Raw genomic sequence first — 19,509 nt, forward strand, 5'->3', positions numbered from 1 at the left:
CCTTTAAAGACTATAAGAACAACTGTTTACAAAAAACGAAAATTAGAACTTTTTTAAAGGGGTTAGTCCATCGTTTTGGTCAAAAATTTGAGATTTCGTCAACTATGATTTTTATGCAAAATAGCCCAGGCAAAAGTAACTGGGAACGTTCTAGTGAGAAAAAAGTTTCTATAATCCTTTGTAACCCCCTGTAACCCCTTGTCACCCCCTGTCACCCCTTGTAACTCCTTGTAATCCCTTGTAACCCCTTGTAACCTCCTGTAACCCCTTGTTACCCCCTGTAACCCCATGTAACCCCCTGTAACCCCTTGTAAGCTTCTGTAAGCCTTAGTAACCGCCTTTATTCCCATGTCATAGATCCTGAAAATAAATCGTGAAAAAACGATTTTCGACGTTTTATATAGCAAACAAGCTTTTCTAAACAACGAAAACATCGATTTCAAAAACCCACAAAATTGGCATTTTTTCCAAAGGGGTTAGTCCATGGTTTTGGTCAAAAATTTGAAATTTTGTTAAGGTTTCGTTTTATGCAAAATACACCCAGAAAAAGTATTTGGTGACCTTCTCGTTAGAAAAGAAGCGTTTCTAGACAATATAAAAATGAATTTAAAAAGAAGGCAAATTTGGCATTTTTGCAAGACAGATAGTCCATGATTTTGGTGGAAAAGGTAAACTTTTTTTATCTTTTGTGTTTATCAAAAATAGATCAAGAAAAACTGTTTGCTGACGTTCTAGATAAAAAAGAAGCCTTTAAAGACCATAAGAACAACTGTTTACAAAAAACGCAAAATTAGAACTTTTTCAAAGGGGTTAGTCCATCGTTTTGGTCAAAAATTTGAGGTTTCGTCAACTATGATTTTTATGCAAAATAGCCCAGGCAAAAGTAACTGGGAACGTTCTAGTGAGAAAAAAGTTTCTATAATCCTTTGTAACCCCCTGTAACCCCTTGTCACCCCCTGTCACCCCTTGTAACTCCTTGTAACCCCTTGTAACCCCTTGTAACCTCCTGTAACCCCTTGTAACCCCCTGTAACCCCATGTAACCCCCTGTAACCCCTTGTAAGCTTCTGTAACCCTTAGTAACCGCCTTTATTCCCATGTCATAGATCCTGAAAATAAATCGCGAAAAAACGATTTTCGACGTTTTATATAGCAAACAAGCCTTTCTAAACAGCGAAAACATCGATTTCAAAAACCCACAAAATAGGCATTTTTTGCAAAGGGGTTAGTCCATGGTTTTGGTCAAAAATTTGAAATTTTTTAAAGGTTTTTTTTTATGCAAAACACACCCACAAAAAGTATTTGGTGACGTTTTCGTTAGAAAACAATCCTTTCTAGACAATATAAACATGGATTTAAAAAGAAGGGAAAATTGGCTTTTTTGCAAAGGGGATAGTCCATGATTTTGGTGAAAAAGTTGAAGTTTTTTCATCTTTTGTGTTTATCAAAAATAGATCGAGAAAAACTGTTTCCGGACGTTCTAGAGAAAAAACAAGGCTTTAAAGACTATAAAAACAACTGTTTACGAAAAACGCAAAAGTAGAATTTTTCCAAAGGGGTTAGTCCATCGTTTTGGTAAAAAATTTGAGATTTCTTCAACTTTGATTTTTAAGCAAAATAGACCAAGATAAAGTATCTGGGGACGTTATAGTTAAAAAAAGTTTCTATAATCCTTTGTAACCCGCTGTAACCCCTTGTCATCCCCTGTCACCCCTTGTAACCCCTTGTAACCTCTTGTAACCCCCTGTAACCCTTTGTAACCCCCTGTAACCCCTTGTATCCCCCTGTATTCCCATGTCATAGATCGTGAAAATAAATCGTGAAAAAACTATTTTGGACGTTTTGTATAGCAAACAAGCCTTTCTGAACAACGAAAACATCGGTTTTAAAAACCCACAAAATTGACATTTTTTCCAAAGGGGTTAGTCCATGGTTTTGGTCAAAAATTTGAAATTTTGTTAAGGTTTCGTTTTATGCAAAATACACCCAGAAAAAGTATTTGGTGACGTTCTCGTTAGAAAAGAAGCGTTTCTAGACAATATAAAAATGGATTTAAAAACAAGGGAAAATTGGCATTTTTGCAAGACAGATAGTCCATGATTTTGGTGAAAAAGTTGAACTTTTTTCATCTTTTGTGTTTATCAAAAATAGATCGAGAAAAACTGTTTCCGGACGTTCTAGATAAAAAAACAAGGCTTTAAAGACTATAAAAACAACTGTTTACAAAAAACGCAAAACTAGAATTTTTCCAAAGGGGTTAGTCCATCGTTTTGGTAAAAAATTTGAGATTTCTTCAACTTTAAATTTTTATGCAAAATAGACCAAGAAAAAGTATCTGGGAACATTGTAGTGAGAAAAAAGTTTCTATAATCGTTTGTAACCCGCTGTAAAACCTTGTCACCCCCTGTCACCCCTTGTAACCCCTTGTAAACCCCTTGTAACCCCTTGTAACCCCTTGTAACCCCCTGAAACCCCTTGTAACCCACTGTAACCCCTTGTAACCCCCTGTTTTCCCATGTCATTGATGCTGAAAATAAATCGTGAAGAGACGATTTTCGACGTTTTATACAGCAAACAAGCCTTTCTGAACAAAGAAAAGATCGGTTTCAGAAACCCACAAAATTGGCATTTTTTCCAAAGGGGTTAGTCCGTGGTTTTGGTCAAAAATTTGAAATTTTGTTAATTTTTCGTTTTATGCAAAATACACCCAAAAAAAATTTTTGGTGACCTTCTCGTTAGAAAGCAAGCCTTTCTATACAATATAAAAATGGATTTAAAAAAAAAGGCAAAATTGGCATTTTTGCAAGACAGATAGTCCATGATTTTGGTGAAAAAGTTGAAGTTTTTTCATCTTTTTTGTTTATCAAAAATAGATCGAGAAAAACTGTTTGCTGACGTTCTAGATAAAAAAGAAGCCTTTAAAGACTATAAGAACAACTGTTTACAAAAACGCAAAATTATAACTTTTTTAAAGGGGTTAGTCCATCGTTTTGGTCAAAAATTTGAGATTTCTAAAACTTTCAATTTTTATGCAAAATAGACCAATAAAAAGTATCTGGGAACGTTCTAGTGAGAAAAAAGTTTCTATAATCCTTTGTAACCCGCTGTAAAACCTTGCCTCCTCCTGTCACCCCTTGTAACCCCTTGTAATCCCCTGGAACCCCTTGTAACCCCTTGTAACCCCCTGTAACCCCTTGTAACGCCCTGTTTTCCCATGTCATTGATGGTGAAAATAAATCGTGAAGAGACGATTTTCGACGTTTTATCTAGCAAACAAGCCTTTCTGAACAACGAAAAGATCAGTTTCAGAAACCCACAACATTGGCATTTTTTCCAAAGGGGTAAGTCCGTGGTTTTGGTCATAAATTTTGAAATTTTGTTAATTTTTTGTTTTATGCAAAATACACCCAGAGAAAGTATTTGGTGACGTTCTCGTTAGAAAAGAAGTGTTTCTAGGCAATATAAAAATGGATTTAAAAAGAAGGCACAATTGGCATTTTTGCAAGACAGATAGTCCATGATTTTGGTGAAAAAGTTGAAGTTTTTTCATCTTTTGTGTTTATCAAAAATAGATCGAGAAAAACTGTTTGCTGACGTTCTAGATAAAAAAGAAGCCTTTAAAGACTATAAGAACAACTGTTTACAAAAAATGCAAAATTAGAAGTTTTTCAAAGGGGTTAGTCCATCGTTTTGGTCAAAAATTTGAGATTTCGTCAACTATGATTTTTATGCAAAATAGCCCAGGCAAAAGTAACTGGGAACGTTCTAGTGAGAAAAAAGTTTCTATAATCCTTTGTAACCCCCTGTAACCCCTTGTCACCCCCTGTCACCCCTTGTAACTCCTTGTAACCCCTTGTAACCCCTTGTAACCTCCTGTAACCCCTTGTAACCCCCTGTAACCCCATGTAACCCCCTGTAACCCCTTGTAAGCTTCTGTAACCCTTAGTAACCCTCTTTATTCCCTTGTCATAGATGCTGAAAATAAATCGTGAAAAAACGATTTTCGACGTTTTATATAGCAAACAAGCTTTTCTAAACAACAAAAACATCGATTTCAAAAACCCACAAAATTGGCATTTTTTCCAAAGGGGTTAGTCCATGGTTTTGGTCAAAAATTTGAAATTTTGTTAAGGTTTCGTTTTATGCAAAATACACCCAGAAAAAGTATTTGGTGACCTTCTCGTTAGAAAAGAAGCGTTTCTAGACAATATAAAAATGGATTTAAAAAGAAGGCAAATTTGGCATTTTTGCAAGACAGATAGTCCATGATTTTGGTGGAAAAGGTAAACTTTATGTTTTGTGTTTATCAAAAATAGATCGAGAAAAACTGTTTGCTGACGTTCTAGATAAAAAAGAAGGCTTTAAAGACTATAAGAACAACTGTTTACAGAAAACGAAAATTAGAACTTTTTTAAAGGGGTTAGTCCATCGTTTTGGTCAAAAATTTGAGATTTCGTCAACTATGATTTTTATGCAAAATAGCCCAGGCAAAAGTAACTGGGAACGTTCTAGTGAGAAAAAAGTTTCTATAATCCTTTGTAACCCCCTGTAACCCCTTGTCACTCCCTCTCACCCCTTGTAACTCCTTGTAACCCCTTGTAACCCCTTGTAACCTCTTGTAGCCCTATGTAACCCCCTGTAACCCCTTGTAACCTTCTGTAACCCTTAGTAACCTCCTTTGTTCCCATGTCATAGATCCTGAAAATAAATCGTGAAAAAAAATTTTTCGACGTTTTTTATAGCAAACAAGCCTTTCTAAAAAACGAAAACATCGATTTCAAAAACACACAAAATTGGCATTTTTTCCAAAGGGGTTAGTCCATGGTTTCGGTCAAAAATTTGAAATTTTGTTAAGGTTTCGTTTTATGCAAAATACACCCACAAAAAGTATTTGGTGATGTTCTCGTTAGAAAACAATCCTTTCTAGACAATATAAACATGGATTTAAAAAGAAGGGAAAATTGGCATTTTTGCAAAGGGGATAGTCCATGATTTTGGTGAAAAAGTTGAAGTTTTTTCATTTTGTGTGTTTATCAAAAATAGATCGAGAAAAACTGTTTGCTGACGTTCTAGATAAAAAAGAAGCCTTTAAAGACCATAAGAACAACTGTTTACAAAAAATGCAAAATTAGAACTTTTCCAAAGGGGTTAGTCCATCGTTTTGGTCAAAAATTTGAGGTTTCGTCAACTATGATTTTTATGCAAAATAGCCCAGGCAAAAGTAACTGGGAACGTTCTAGTGAGAAAAAAGTTTCTATAATCCTTTGTAACCCCCTGTAACCCCTTGTCACCCCCTGTCACCCCTTGTAACTCCTTGTAACCCCTTGTAACCCCTTGTAACCTCCTGTAACCCCTTGTAACCCCCTGTAACCCCATGTAACCCCCTGTAACCCCTTGTAACCTTCTGTAACCCTTAGTAAGCCCCTTTATTCCCATGTCATAGATCCTGAAAATAAATCGTGAAAAAACGATTTTCGACGTTTTATATAGCAAACAAGCCTTTTTAAACAACGAAAACATCGATTTCAAAAACCCACAAAATTGGCATTTTTTCCAAAGGGGTTAGTCCATGGTTTTGGTCAAAAATTTGAGGTTTTGTCAACTATGATTTTTATGCAAAATAGCCCAGGCAAAAGTAACTGGGAACGTTCTAGGGAGAAAAAAGTTTCTATAATCCTTTGTAGCCCCCTGTAACCCCTTGTCACCCCCTGTCACCCCTTGTAACTCGTTGTAACCCCTTGTAACCCCTTGTAACCTCCTGTAACCCCTTGTAACCCCCTGTAACCCCATGTAACCCCCTGTAACCCCTTGTAACCTTCTGTAACCCTTAGTAAGCCCCTTTATTCCCATGTCATAGATCCTGAAAATAAATCGTGAAAAAACGATTTTCGACGTTTTATATAGCAAACAAGCCATTTTAAACAACGAAAACATCGATTTCAAAAACCCACAAAATTGGCATTTTTTCCAAAGGGGTTAGTCCATGGTTTTGGTCAAAAATTTGAAATTTTGTTAAGGTTTCGTTTTATGCAAAATACAACCACAAAAAGTATGTGGTGACGTTCTCGTTAGAAAACAATCCTTTCTAGACAATATAAACATGGATTTAAAAAGAAGGGAAAATTGGCATTTTGCAAAGGGGATAGTCCATGATTTTGGTGAAAAAGTTGAAGTTTTTTCAATTTTTGTGTTTATCAAAAATAGATCGAGAAAAACTTTTTGCTGACGTTCTAGATAAAAAAGAAGCCTTTAAAGACCATAAGAACAACTGTTTAGAAAAAACGCAAAATTAGAACTTTTTCAAAGGGGTTAGTCCATCGTTTTGGTAAAAAATTTGAGATTTCTTCAACTTTGATTTTTATGCAAAATAGACCAAGATAAAGTATCTGAAAACGTTCTAGTTAAAAAAAGTTTCTATAATCCTTTGTAACCCGCTGTAACCCCTTGTCATCCCCTGTCACCCCTTGTAACCCCTTGTAACCTCTTGTAACCCCCTGTAACCCTTTGTAACCCCCTGTAACCCCTTGTATCCCCCTGTATTCCCATGTCATAGATCGTGAAAATAAATCGTGACAAAACTATTTTGAACGTTTTGTATAGCAAACAAGCCTTTCTGAACAACGAAAACATCGGTTTTAAAAACCCAGAAAATTGACATTTTTTCCATGTTTTCCAAAGGTCCATGGTTTTGGTCAAAAATTTGAAATTTTGTTAAGGTTTCGTTTTATGCAAAATACAGCCAGAAAAAGTATTTGGTGACCTTCTCGTTAGAAAAGAAGCGTTTCTAGACAATATAAAAATGAATTTAAAAAGAAGGCAAATTTTGGCATTTTTGCAAGACAGATAGTCCATGATTTTGGTGGAAAAGGTAAACTTTTTTTATCTTTTGTGTTTATCAAAAATAGATCAAGAAAAACTGTTTGCTGACGTTCTAGATAAAAAAGAAGCCTTTAAAGACCATAAGAACAACTGTTTACAAAAAACGCAAAATTAGAACTTTTTCAAAGGGGTTAGTCCATCGTTTTGGTCAAAAATTTGAGGTTTCGTCAACTATGATTTTTATGCAAAATAGCCCAGGCAAAAGTAACTGGGAACGTTCTAGTGAGAAAAAAGTTTCTATAATCCTTTGTAACCCCCTGTAACCCCTTGTCACCCCCTGTCACCCCTTGTAACTCCTTGTAACCCCTTGTAACCCCTTGTAACCTCCTGTAACCCCTTGTAACCCCCTGTAACCCCATGTAACCCCCTGTAACCCCTTGTAAGCTTCTGTAACCCTTAGTAACCGCCTTTATTCCCATGTCATAGATCCTGAAAATAAATCGCGAAAAAACGATTTTCGACGTTTTATATAGCAAACAAGCCTTTCTAAACAGCGAAAACATCGATTTCAAAAACCCACAAAATAGGCATTTTTTGCAAAGGGGTTAGTCCATGGTTTTGGTCAAAAATTTGAAATTTTTTAAAGGTTTTTTTTTATGCAAAACACACCCACAAAAAGTATTTGGTGACGTTTTCGTTAGAAAACAATCCTTTCTAGACAATATAAACATGGATTTAAAAAGAAGGGAAAATTGGCTTTTTTGCAAAGGGGATAGTCCATGATTTTGGTGAAAAAGTTGAAGTTTTTTCATCTTTTGTGTTTATCAAAAATAGATCGAGAAAAACTGTTTCCGGACGTTCTAGAGAAAAAACAAGGCTTTAAAGACTATAAAAACAACTGTTTACGAAAAACGCAAAAGTAGAATTTTTCCAAAGGGGTTAGTCCATCGTTTTGGTAAAAAATTTGAGATTTCTTCAACTTTGATTTTTAAGCAAAATAGACCAAGATAAAGTATCTGGGGACGTTATAGTTAAAAAAAGTTTCTATAATCCTTTGTAACCCGCTGTAACCCCTTGTCATCCCCTGTCACCCCTTGTAACCCCTTGTAACCTCTTGTAACCCCCTGTAACCCTTTGTAACCCCCTGTAACCCCTTGTATCCCCCTGTATTCCCATGTCATAGATCGTGAAAATAAATCGTGAAAAAACTATTTTGGACGTTTTGTATAGCAAACAAGCCTTTCTGAACAACGAAAACATCGGTTTTAAAAACCCACAAAATTGACATTTTTTCCAAAGGGGTTAGTCCATGGTTTTGGTCAAAAATTTGAAATTTTGTTAAGGTTTCGTTTTATGCAAAATACACCCAGAAAAAGTATTTGGTGACGTTCTCGTTAGAAAAGAAGCGTTTCTAGACAATATAAAAATGGATTTAAAAAGAAGGGAAAATTGGCATTTTTGCAAGACAGATAGTCCATGATTTTGGTGAAAAAGTTGAACTTTTTTCATCTTTTGTGTTTATCAAAAATAGATCGAGAAAAACTGTTTCCGGACGTTCTAGATAAAAAAACAAGGCTTTAAAGACTATAAAAACAACTGTTTACAAAAAACGCAAAACTAGAATTTTTCCAAAGGGGTTAGTCCATCGTTTTGGTAAAAAATTTGAGATTTCTTCAACTTTAAATTTTTATGCAAAATAGACCAAGAAAAAGTATCTGGGAACATTGTAGTGAGAAAAAAGTTTCTATAATCGTTTGTAACCCGCTGTAAAACCTTGTCACCCCCTGTCACCCCTTGTAACCCCTTGTAAACCCCTTGTAACCCCTTGTAACCCCTTGTAACCCCCTGAAACCCCTTGTAACCCCCTGTTTTCCCATGTCATTGATGCTGAAAATAAATCGTGAAGAGACGATTTTCGACGTTTTATACAGCAAACAAGCCTTTCTGAACAAAGAAAAGATCGGTTTCAGAAACCCACAAAATTGGCATTTTTTCCAAAGGGGTTAGTCCGTGGTTTTGGTCAAAAATTTGAAATTTTGTTAATTTTTCGTTTTATGCAAAATACACCCAAAAAAAATTTTTGGTGACCTTCTCGTTAGAAAGCAAGCCTTTCTAGACAATATAAAAATGGATTTAAAAAAAAAGGCAAAATTGGCATTTTTGCAAGACAGATAGTCCATGATTTTGGTGAAAAAGTTGAAGTTTTTTCATCTTTTTTGTTTATCAAAAATAGATCGAGAAAAACTGTTTGCTGACGTTCTAGATAAAAAAGAAGCCTTTAAAGACTATAAGAACAACTGTTTACAAAAACGCAAAATTATAACTTTTTTAAAGGGGTTAGTCCATCGTTTTGGTCAAAAATTTGAGATTTCTAAAACTTTCAATTTTTATGCAAAATAGACCAATAAAAAGTATCTGGGAACGTTCTAGTGAGAAAAAAGTTTCTATAATCCTTTGTAACCCGCTGTAAAACCTTGCCTCCTCCTGTCACCCCTTGTAACCCCTTGTAATCCCCTGTAACCCCTTGTAACCCCTTGTAACCCCCTGTAACCCCTTGTAACGCCCTGTTTTCCCATGTCATTGATGGTGAAAATAAATCGTGAAGAGACGATTTTCGACGTTTTATCTAGCAAACAAGCCTTTCTGAACAACGAAAAGATCAGTTTCAGAAACCCACAACATTGGCATTTTTTCCAAAGGGGTAAGTCCGTGGTTTTGGTCATAAATTTTGAAATTTTGTTAATTTTTTGTTTTATGCAAAATACACCCAGAGAAAGTATTTGGTGACGTTCTCGTTAGAAAAGAAGTGTTTCTAGGCAATATAAAAATGGATTTAAAAAGAAGGCACAATTGGCATTTTTGCAAGACAGATAGTCCATGATTTTGGTGAAAAAGTTGAAGTTTTTTCATCTTTTGTGTTTATCAAAAATAGATCGAGAAAAACTGTTTGCTGACGTTCTAGATAAAAAAGAAGCCTTTAAAGACTATAAGAACAACTGTTTACAAAAAATGCAAAATTAGAAGTTTTTCAAAGGGGTTAGTCCATCGTTTTGGTCAAAAATTTGAGATTTCGTCAACTATGATTTTTATGCAAAATAGCCCAGGCAAAAGTAACTGGGAACGTTCTAGTGAGAAAAAAGTTTCTATAATCCTTTGTAACCCCCTGTAACCCCTTGTCACCCCCTGTCACCCCTTGTAACTCCTTGTAACCCCTTGTAACCCCTTGTAACCTCCTGTAACCCCTTGTAACCCCCTGTAACCCCATGTAACCCCCTGTAACCCCTTGTAAGCTTCTGTAACCCTTAGTAACCCTCTTTATTCCCTTGTCATAGATGCTGAAAATAAATCGTGAAAAAACGATTTTCGACGTTTTATATAGCAAACAAGCTTTTCTAAACAACAAAAACATCGATTTCAAAAACCCACAAAATTGGCATTTTTTCCAAAGGGGTTAGTCCATGGTTTTGGTCAAAAATTTGAAATTTTGTTAAGGTTTCGTTTTATGCAAAATACACCCAGAAAAAGTATTTGGTGACCTTCTCGTTAGAAAAGAAGCGTTTCTAGACAATATAAAAATGGATTTAAAAAGAAGGCAAATTTGGCATTTTTGCAAGACAGATAGTCCATGATTTTGGTGGAAAAGGTAAACTTTATGTTTTGTGTTTATCAAAAATAGATCGAGAAAAACTGTTTGCTGACGTTCTAGATAAAAAAGAAGGCTTTAAAGACTATAAGAACAACTGTTTACAGAAAACGAAAATTAGAACTTTTTTAAAGGGGTTAGTCCATCGTTTTGGTCAAAAATTTGAGGTTTCGTCAACTATGATTTTTATGCAAAATAGCCCAGGCAAAAGTAACTGGGAACGTTCTAGTGAGAAAAAAGTTTCTATAATCCTTTGTAACCCCCTGTAACCCCTTGTCACTCCCTCTCACCCCTTGTAACTCCTTGTAACCCCTTGTAACCCCTTGTAACCTCTTGTAGCCCTATGTAACCCCCTGTAACCCCTTGTAACCTTCTGTAACCCTTAGTAACCTCCTTTGTTCCCATGTCATAGATCCTGAAAATAAATCGTGAAAAAAAATTTTTCGACGTTTTTTATAGCAAACAAGCCTTTCTAAACAACGAAAACATCGATTTCAAAAACACACAAAATTGGCATTTTTTCCAAAGGGGTTAGTCCATGGTTTCGGTCAAAAATTTGAAATTTTGTTAAGGTTTCGTTTTATGCAAAATACACCCACAAAAAGTATTTGGTGATGTTCTCGTTAGAAAACAATCCTTTCTAGACAATATAAACATGGATTTAAAAAGAAGGGAAAATTGGCATTTTTGCAAAGGGGATAGTCCATGATTTTGGTGAAAAAGTTGAAGTTTTTTCATTTTGTGTGTTTATCAAAAATAGATCGAGAAAAACTGTTTGCTGACGTTCTAGATAAAAAAGAAGCCTTTAAAGACCATAAGAACAACTGTTTACAAAAAATGCAAAATTAGAACTTTTCCAAAGGGGTTAGTCCATCGTTTTGGTCAAAAATTTGAGGTTTCGTCAACTATGATTTTTATGCAAAATAGCCCAGGCAAAAGTAACTGGGAACGTTCTAGTGAGAAAAAAGTTTCTATAATCCTTTGTAACCCCCTGTAACCCCTTGTCACCCCCTGTCACCCCTTGTAACTCCTTGTAACCCCTTGTAACCCCTTGTAACCTCCTGTAACCCCTTGTAACCCCCTGTAACCCCATGTAACCCCCTGTAACCCCTTGTAACCTTCTGTAACCCTTAGTAAGCCCCTTTATTCCCATGTCATAGATCCTGAAAATAAATCGTGAAAAAACGATTTTCGACGTTTTATATAGCAAACAAGCCTTTTTAAACAACGAAAACATCGATTTCAAAAACCCACAAAATTGGCATTTTTTCCAAAGGGGTTAGTCCATGGTTTTGGTCAAAAATTTGAGGTTTTGTCAACTATGATTTTTATGCAAAATAGCCCAGGCAAAAGTAACTGGGAACGTTCTAGGGAGAAAAAAGTTTCTATAATCCTTTGTAGCCCCCTGTAACCCCTTGTCACCCCCTGTCACCCCTTGTAACTCCTTGTAACCCCTTGTAACCCCTTGTAACCTCCTGTAACCCCTTGTAACCCCCTGTAACCCCATGTAACCCCCTGTAACCCCTTGTAACCTTCTGTAACCCTTAGTAAGCCCCTTTATTCCCATGTCATAGATCCTGAAAATAAATCGTGAAAAAACGATTTTCGACGTTTTATATAGCAAACAAGCCATTTTAAACAACGAAAACATCGATTTCAAAAACCCACAAAATTGGCATTTTTTCCAAAGGGGTTAGTCCATGGTTTTGGTCAAAAATTTGAAATTTTGTTAAGGTTTCGTTTTATGCAAAATACAACCACAAAAAGTATTTGGTGACGTTCTCGTTAGAAAACAATCCTTTCTAGACAATATAAACATGGATTTAAAAAGAAGGGAAAATTGGCATTTTGCAAAGGGGATAGTCCATGATTTTGGTGAAAAAGTTGAAGTTTTTTCAATTTTTGTGTTTATCAAAAATAGATCGAGAAAAACTTTTTGCTGACGTTCTAGATAAAAAAGAAGCCTTTAAAGACCATAAGAACAACTGTTTAGAAAAAACGCAAAATTAGAACTTTTTCAAAGGGGTTAGTCCATCGTTTTGGTAAAAAATTTGAGATTTCTTCAACTTTGATTTTTATGCAAAATAGACCAAGATAAAGTATCTGAAAACGTTCTAGTTAAAAAAAGTTTCTATAATCCTTTGTAACCCGCTGTAACCCCTTGTCATCCCCTGTCACCCCTTGTAACCCCTTGTAACCTCTTGTAACCCCCTGTAACCCTTTGTAACCCCCTGTAACCCCTTGTATCCCCCTGTATTCCCATGTCATAGATCGTGAAAATAAATCGTGACAAAACTATTTTGAACGTTTTGTATAGCAAACAAGCCTTTCTGAACAACGAAAACATCGGTTTTAAAAACCCAGAAAATTGACATTTTTTCCATGTTTTCCAAAGGTCCATGGTTTTGGTCAAAAATTTGAAATTTTGTTAAGGTTTCGTTTTATGCAAAATACAGCCAGAAAAAGTATTTGGTGACGTTCTCGTTAGAAAAGAAGCGTTTCTAGACAATATAAAAATGGATTTAAAAAGAAGGCAAAATTGGCACTTTTGCAAGACAGATAGTCCATGATTTTGGTGAAAAAGTTGAAGTTTTTTCATCTTTTGTGTTTATCAAAAATAGATCGAGAAAAACTGTTTGCTTACGTTCTAGATAAAAAAGAAGCCTTTAAAGACTATAAGAACAACTGTTTACAAAAAACGCAAAATTAGAACTTTTTCAAAAGGGTTAGTCCATCGTTTTGGTCAAAAATTTGAGATTTCGTCAACTATGATTTTTATGCAAAATAGCCCAATCAAAAGTAACTGGGAACGTTCTAGTGAGAAACAAGTTTCTATAATCCTTTGTAACCCCGTGTAACCCCTTGTCACCCCCTGTCACCCCTTGTAACTCTTTGTAACCCCTTGTAACCTCCTGTAACCCCTTGTAACCCCCTGTAACCCCATGTAACCCCCTGTAACCCCTTGTAACCTTCTGTAACCCTTAGTAAGCCCCTTTATTCCCATGTCATAGATCCTGAAAATAAATCGTGAAGAAACGATTTTCGACGTTTTATATAGCAAACAAGCCTTTTTAAACAACGAAAACATCGATTTCAAAAACCCACAAAATTGGCATTTTTTCCAAAGGGGTTAGTCCATGGGTTTGGTCAAAAATTTGAAATTTTGTTAAGGTTTCGTTTTATGCAAAATACACCCACAAAAAGTATTTGGTGACGTTCTCGTTAGAAAAGAAGTGTTTCTAGGCAATATAAAAATGGATTTAAAAAGAAGGCACAATTGGCATTTTTGCAAGACAGATAGTCCATGATTTTGGTGAAAAAGTTGAAGTTTTTTCATCTTTTGTGTTTATCAAAAATAGATCGAGAAAAACTGTTTGCTGACGTTCTAGATAAAAAAGAAGCTTTTAAAGACTATAAGAACAACTGTTTACAAAAAACGCAAAATTAGAACTTTTTCAAACGGGTTAGCTTATCGTTTTGTTAAAAATTTTGAGATTTCTTAAACTTTAAATTTTTATGAAAAATAGACCAAGAAAAAGTATCTGGGAACGTTCTAGTGAGAAAAAAGTTTCTATAATCCTTTGTAACCCGCTGTAAAACCTTGTCACCCCCTGTCACCCCTTGTAACCCCTTGTAATCCCCTGTAACCCCTTGTAATCCCTTGTAACCCACTGTAACCCCTTGTAACCCCCTGTTTCCTATGTCATTGATGGTGAAAATAAATCGTGAAGAGACGATTTTCGACGTTTTATCCAGCAAGCAAGCCTTTCTGAACAAAGAAAAGATCGGTTTCAGAAACCCACAAAATTGGTATTTTTTCCAAAGGGGTTAGTCCGTGGTTTTGGTCAAAAATTTGAAATTTTGTTAATTTTTCGTTTTATGCAAAATACAGCCAGAAAAAGTATTTGGTGACGTTCTCGTTAGAAAAGAAGCGTTTCTAGACAATAGAAAAATGGATTTAAAAAGAAAGCAAAATTGGCACTTTTGCAAGACAGATAGTCCATGATTTTGGTGAAAACGTTGAAGTTTTTTCATCTTTTGTGTTTATCAAAAATAGATCGAGAAAAACTGTTTGCTGACGTTCTAGATAAAAAAGAAGCCTTTAAAGACTATAAGAACAACTGTTTACAAAAAACGCAAAATTAGAACTTTTTCAAACGGATTAGTCCATCGTTTTGGTCAAAAATTGGAGATTTCGTCAACTATGATTTTTATGCAAAATAGCCCAGGCAAAAGTAACTGGGAACGTTCTAGTGAGAAAAAAGTTTCTATAATCCTTTGTAACCCCCTATAACCCCTTGTCACCCCCTGTCACCCCTTGTAACTCCTTGTAACCCCTTGTAACCCCTTGTAACCCCCTGTAACCCCATGTAACCCCATGTAACCCCCTGTAACCCCTTGTAACCTTCTGTAACCCTTAGTAACCCCCTTTATTCCCATGTCATAGATCCTGAAAATAAATCGTGAAAAAACGATTTTCGACGATTTATATAGGAAACAAGCCTTTCTCAACAACCAAAACATCGATTTCAAAAACCCACAAAATTGGCATTTTTTCCAAAGGGGTTAGTCCATGGTTTTGGTCAAAAATTTGAAATTTTGTTAAGGTTTCGTTTTATGCAAAATACACCCACAAAAAGTATTTGGTGACGTTCTCGTTAGAAAACAATCCTTTCTAGACAATATAAACATGGATTTAAAAAGAAGGGAAAATTGGCATTTTTGCAAGACAGATAGTCCATGATTTTGGTGAAAAAGTTGAAGTTTTTTCATGTTTTGTGTTTATCAAAAATAGATCGAGAAAAACTGTTTCCGGACGTTCTAGATAAAAAACAAGGCTTTAAAGACTATAAAAACAACTGTTTACGAAAAACGCAAAATTAGAATTTTTCCAAAGGGGTTAGTCCATCGTTTTGGTAAAAAATTTGAGATTTCTTCAACTTTGATTTTTATGGAAAATAGACCAAGATAACGTATCTCGGAACGTTCTAGTTAAAAAAAAGTTTCTATAATCCTTTGTAACCCGCTGTAACCCCTTGTCATCCCCTGTCACCCCTTGTAACCCCTTGTAACCTCTTGTAACCCCCTGTAACCCTTTGTAACCCCCTGTAACCCCTTGTATGCCCCTGTATTCCCATGTCATAGATCGTGAAAATAAATCGAGAAGAAACTATTTTGGACGTTTTGTATAGCAAACAAGCCTTTCTGAACAACGAAAACATCGGTTTTAAAAACCCACAAAATTGACATTTTTTCCAAAGGGGTTAGTCCATGGTTTTGGTGAAAAATTTGAAATTTTGTTAACGTTTCGTTTTATGCAAAATACAGCCAGAAAAAGTATTTGGTGACGTTCTCGTTAGAAAAGAGGCGTTTCTAGACAATATAAAAATGGATTTAAAAAGAAGGCAAAATTGGCATTTTTGCAAGACAGATAGTCCATGATTTTGGTGAAAAAGTTGAAGTTTTTTCATCTTTTGTGTTTATCAAAAATAGATCGAGAAAAACTGTTTGCTGACGTTCTAGATAAAAAAGAAGCCTTTAAAGACTATAAGAACAACTGTTTACGTAAAACGCAAAATTAGAACTTTTTCAAAGGGGTTAGTCCATCGTTTTGGTCAAAAATTTGAGATTTCGTCAACTATGATTTTTATGCAAAATAGCCCAGGCAAAAGTAACTGGGAACGTTCTAGTGAGAAAAAAGTTTCTATAATCCTTTGTAACCCCCTGTAACCCCTTGTCACCCCTTGTCACCCCTTGTAACTCCTTGTAACCCCTTGTAACCCCTTGTAACCTCCTGTAACCCCTTGTAACCCCCTGTAACTCCATGTAACCCCATGTAACCCCCTGTAACCCCTTGTAACCTTCTGTAACCCTTAGTAACCCCCTTTATTCCCATGTCATAGATCCTGAAAATAAATCGTGAAAAAACGATTTTCGACGATTTATATAGGAAACAAGCCTTTCTAAACAACCAAAACATCGATTTCAAAAACCCAAAAAATTGGCATTTTTTCCAAAGGGGTTAGTCCATGGTTTTGGTCAAAAATTTAAAATTTTGTTAAGGTTTCGTTTTATGCAAAATACACCCACAAAAAGTATTTGGTGACGTTCTCGTTAGAAAACAATCCTTTCTAGACAATATAAACATGGATTTAAAAAGAAGGCAAAATTGGCACTTTTGCAAGACAGGTAGTCCATGATTTTGGTGAAAAAGTTGAAGTTTTTTCATCTTTTGTGTTTATAAAAAATAGATCGAGAAAACTGTTTGCTGACGTTCTAGATAAAAAAGAAGCCTTTAAAGACTATAGGAACAACTGTTTACAAAAAACGCAAAATTAGAACTTTTTCAAAGGGGTTAGTCCATCGTTTTGGTCAAAAATTTGAGATTTCGTCAACTATGATTTTTACGCAAAATAGCCCAGGCAAAAGTAACTGGGAACGTTCTAGTGAGAAAAAAGTTTCTATAATCCTTTGTAACCCCGTGTAACCCCTTGTCACCCCCTGTCACCCCTTGTAACTCCTTGTAACCCCTTGTAACCCCTTGTAACCTCCTGTAACCCCTTGTAACCCCCTGTAACCCCATGTAACCCCCTGTAACCCCTTGTAACCTTCTGTAACCCTTAGTAAGCCCCTTTATTCCCATGTCATAGATCCTGAAAATAAATCGTGAAAAAACGATTTTCGACGTTTTATATAGCAAACAAGCCTTTCTAAACAACGAAAACATCGATTTCAAAAACCCACAAAACTGGCATTTTTTCCAAAGGGGTTAGTCCATGGTTTTGGTCAAAAATTTGAAATTTTGTTAAGGTTTCGTTTTATGCAAAATACACCCACAAAAAGTATTTGGTGACGTTCTCGTTAGAAAACAATCCTTTCTAGACAATATAAACATGGATTTAAAAAGAAGGCAAAATTGGCATTTTTGCAAAGGGGATAGTCCGTGATTTTGGGGAAAAAGTTGAAGTTTTTTCATCTTTTGTGTTTATCAAAAATAGATCGAGAAAAACTGTTTCCGGACGTTCTAGATGAAAAACAAGGCTTTAAAGACTATAAAAACAACTGTTTACGAAAAACGCAAAACTAGAATTTTTCCAAAGGGGTTAGTCCATCGTTTTGGTAAAAAATTTGAGATTTCTTCAACTTTGATTTTTAAGCAAAATAGACCAAGATAAAGTATCTGGAAACGTGCTAGTTAAAAAAAGTTTCTATAATCCTTTGTAACCCGCTGTAACCCCTTGTCATCCCCTGTCACCCCTTGTAACCCCTTGTAACCTCTTGTAACCCCCTGTAACCCTTTGTAACCCCCTGTAACCCCTTGTATCCCCCTGTATTCCCATGTCATAGATCGTGAAAATAAATCGTGACAAAACTATTTTGAACGTTTTGTATAGCAAACAAGCCTTTCTGAACAACGAAAACATCGGTTTTAAAAACCCACAAAATTGACATTTTTTCCATGTTTTCCAAAGGTCCATGGTTTTGGTCAAAAATTTGAAATTTTGTTAAGGTTTCGTTTTATGCAAAATACAGCCAGAAAAAGTATTTGGTGACGTTCTCGTTAGAAAAGAAGCGTTTCTAGACAATATAAAAATGGATTTAAAAAGAAGGCAAAATTGGCACTTTTGCAAGACAGATAGTCCATGATTTTGGTGAAAAAGTTGAAGTTTTTTCATCTTTTGTGTTTATCAAAAATAGATCGAGAAAAACTGTTTGCTTACGTTCTAGATAAAAAAGAAGCCTTTAAAGACTATAAGAACAACTGTTTACAAAAAACGCAAAATTAGAACTTTTTCAAAAGGGTTAGTCCATCGTTTTGGTCAAAAATTTGAGATTTCGTCAACTATGATTTTTATGCAAAATAGCCCAATCAAAAGTAACTGGGAACGTTCTAGTGAGAAACAAGTTTCTATAATCCTTTGTAACCCCGTGTAACCCCTTGTCACCCCCTGTCACCCCTTGTAACTCTTTGTAACCCCTTGTAACCTCCTGTAACCCCTTGTAACCCCCTGTAACCCCATGTAACCCCCTGTAACCCCTTGTAACCTTCTGTAACCCTTAGTAAGCCCCTTTATTCCCATGTCATAGATCCTGAAAATAAATCGTGAAGAAACGATTTTCGACGTTTTATATAGCAAACAAGCCTTTTTAAACAACGAAAACATCGATTTCAAAAACCCACAAAATTGGCATTTTTTCCAAAGGGGTTAGTCCATGGGTTTGGTCAAAAATTTGAAATTTTGTTAAGGTTTCGTTTTATGCAAAATACACCCACAAAAAGTATTTGGTGACGTTCTCGTTAGAAAACAATCCTTTCTAGACAATATAAACATGGATTTAAAAAGAAGGGAAAATTGGCATTTTTGCAAGACAGATAGTCCATGATTTTGGTGAAAAAGTTGAAGTTTTTTCATCTTTTGTGTTTATCAAAAATAGATCGAGAAAAACTGTTTGCTGACGTTCTAGATAAAAAAGAAGCCTTTAAAGACTATAGGAACAACTGTTTACAAAAAACGCAAAATTAGAACTTTTTCAAAGGGGTTAGTCCATCGTTTTGGTCAAAAATTTGAGATTTCGTCAACTATGATTTTTACGCAAAATAGCCCAGGCAAAAGTAACTGGGAACGTTCTAGTGAGAAAAAAGTTTCTATAATCCTTTGTAACCCCGTGTAACCCCTTGTCACCCCCTGTCACCCCTTGTAACTCCTTGTAACCCCTTGTAACCCCTTGTAACCTCCTGTAACCCCTTGTAACCCCCTGTAACCCCATGTAACCCCCTGTAACCCCTTGTAACCTTCTGTAACCCTTAGTAAGCCCCTTTATTCCCATGTCATAGATCCTGAAAATAAATCGTGAAAAAACGATTTTCGACGTTTTATATAGCAAACAAGCCTTTCTAAACAACGAAAACATCGATTTCAAAAACCCACAAAACTGGCATTTTTTCCAAAGGGGTTAGTCCATGGTTTTGGTCAAAAATTTGAAATTTTGTTAAGGTTTCGTTTTATGCAAAATACACCCACAAAAAGTATTTGGTGACGTTCTCGT

The sequence above is a fragment of the Porites lutea genome, chromosome 8 (assembly GCF_958299795.1).
Source record: "Porites lutea chromosome 8, jaPorLute2.1, whole genome shotgun sequence".
NCBI classification, from domain to species: Eukaryota; Metazoa; Cnidaria; class Anthozoa; order Scleractinia; family Poritidae; genus Porites; species Porites lutea.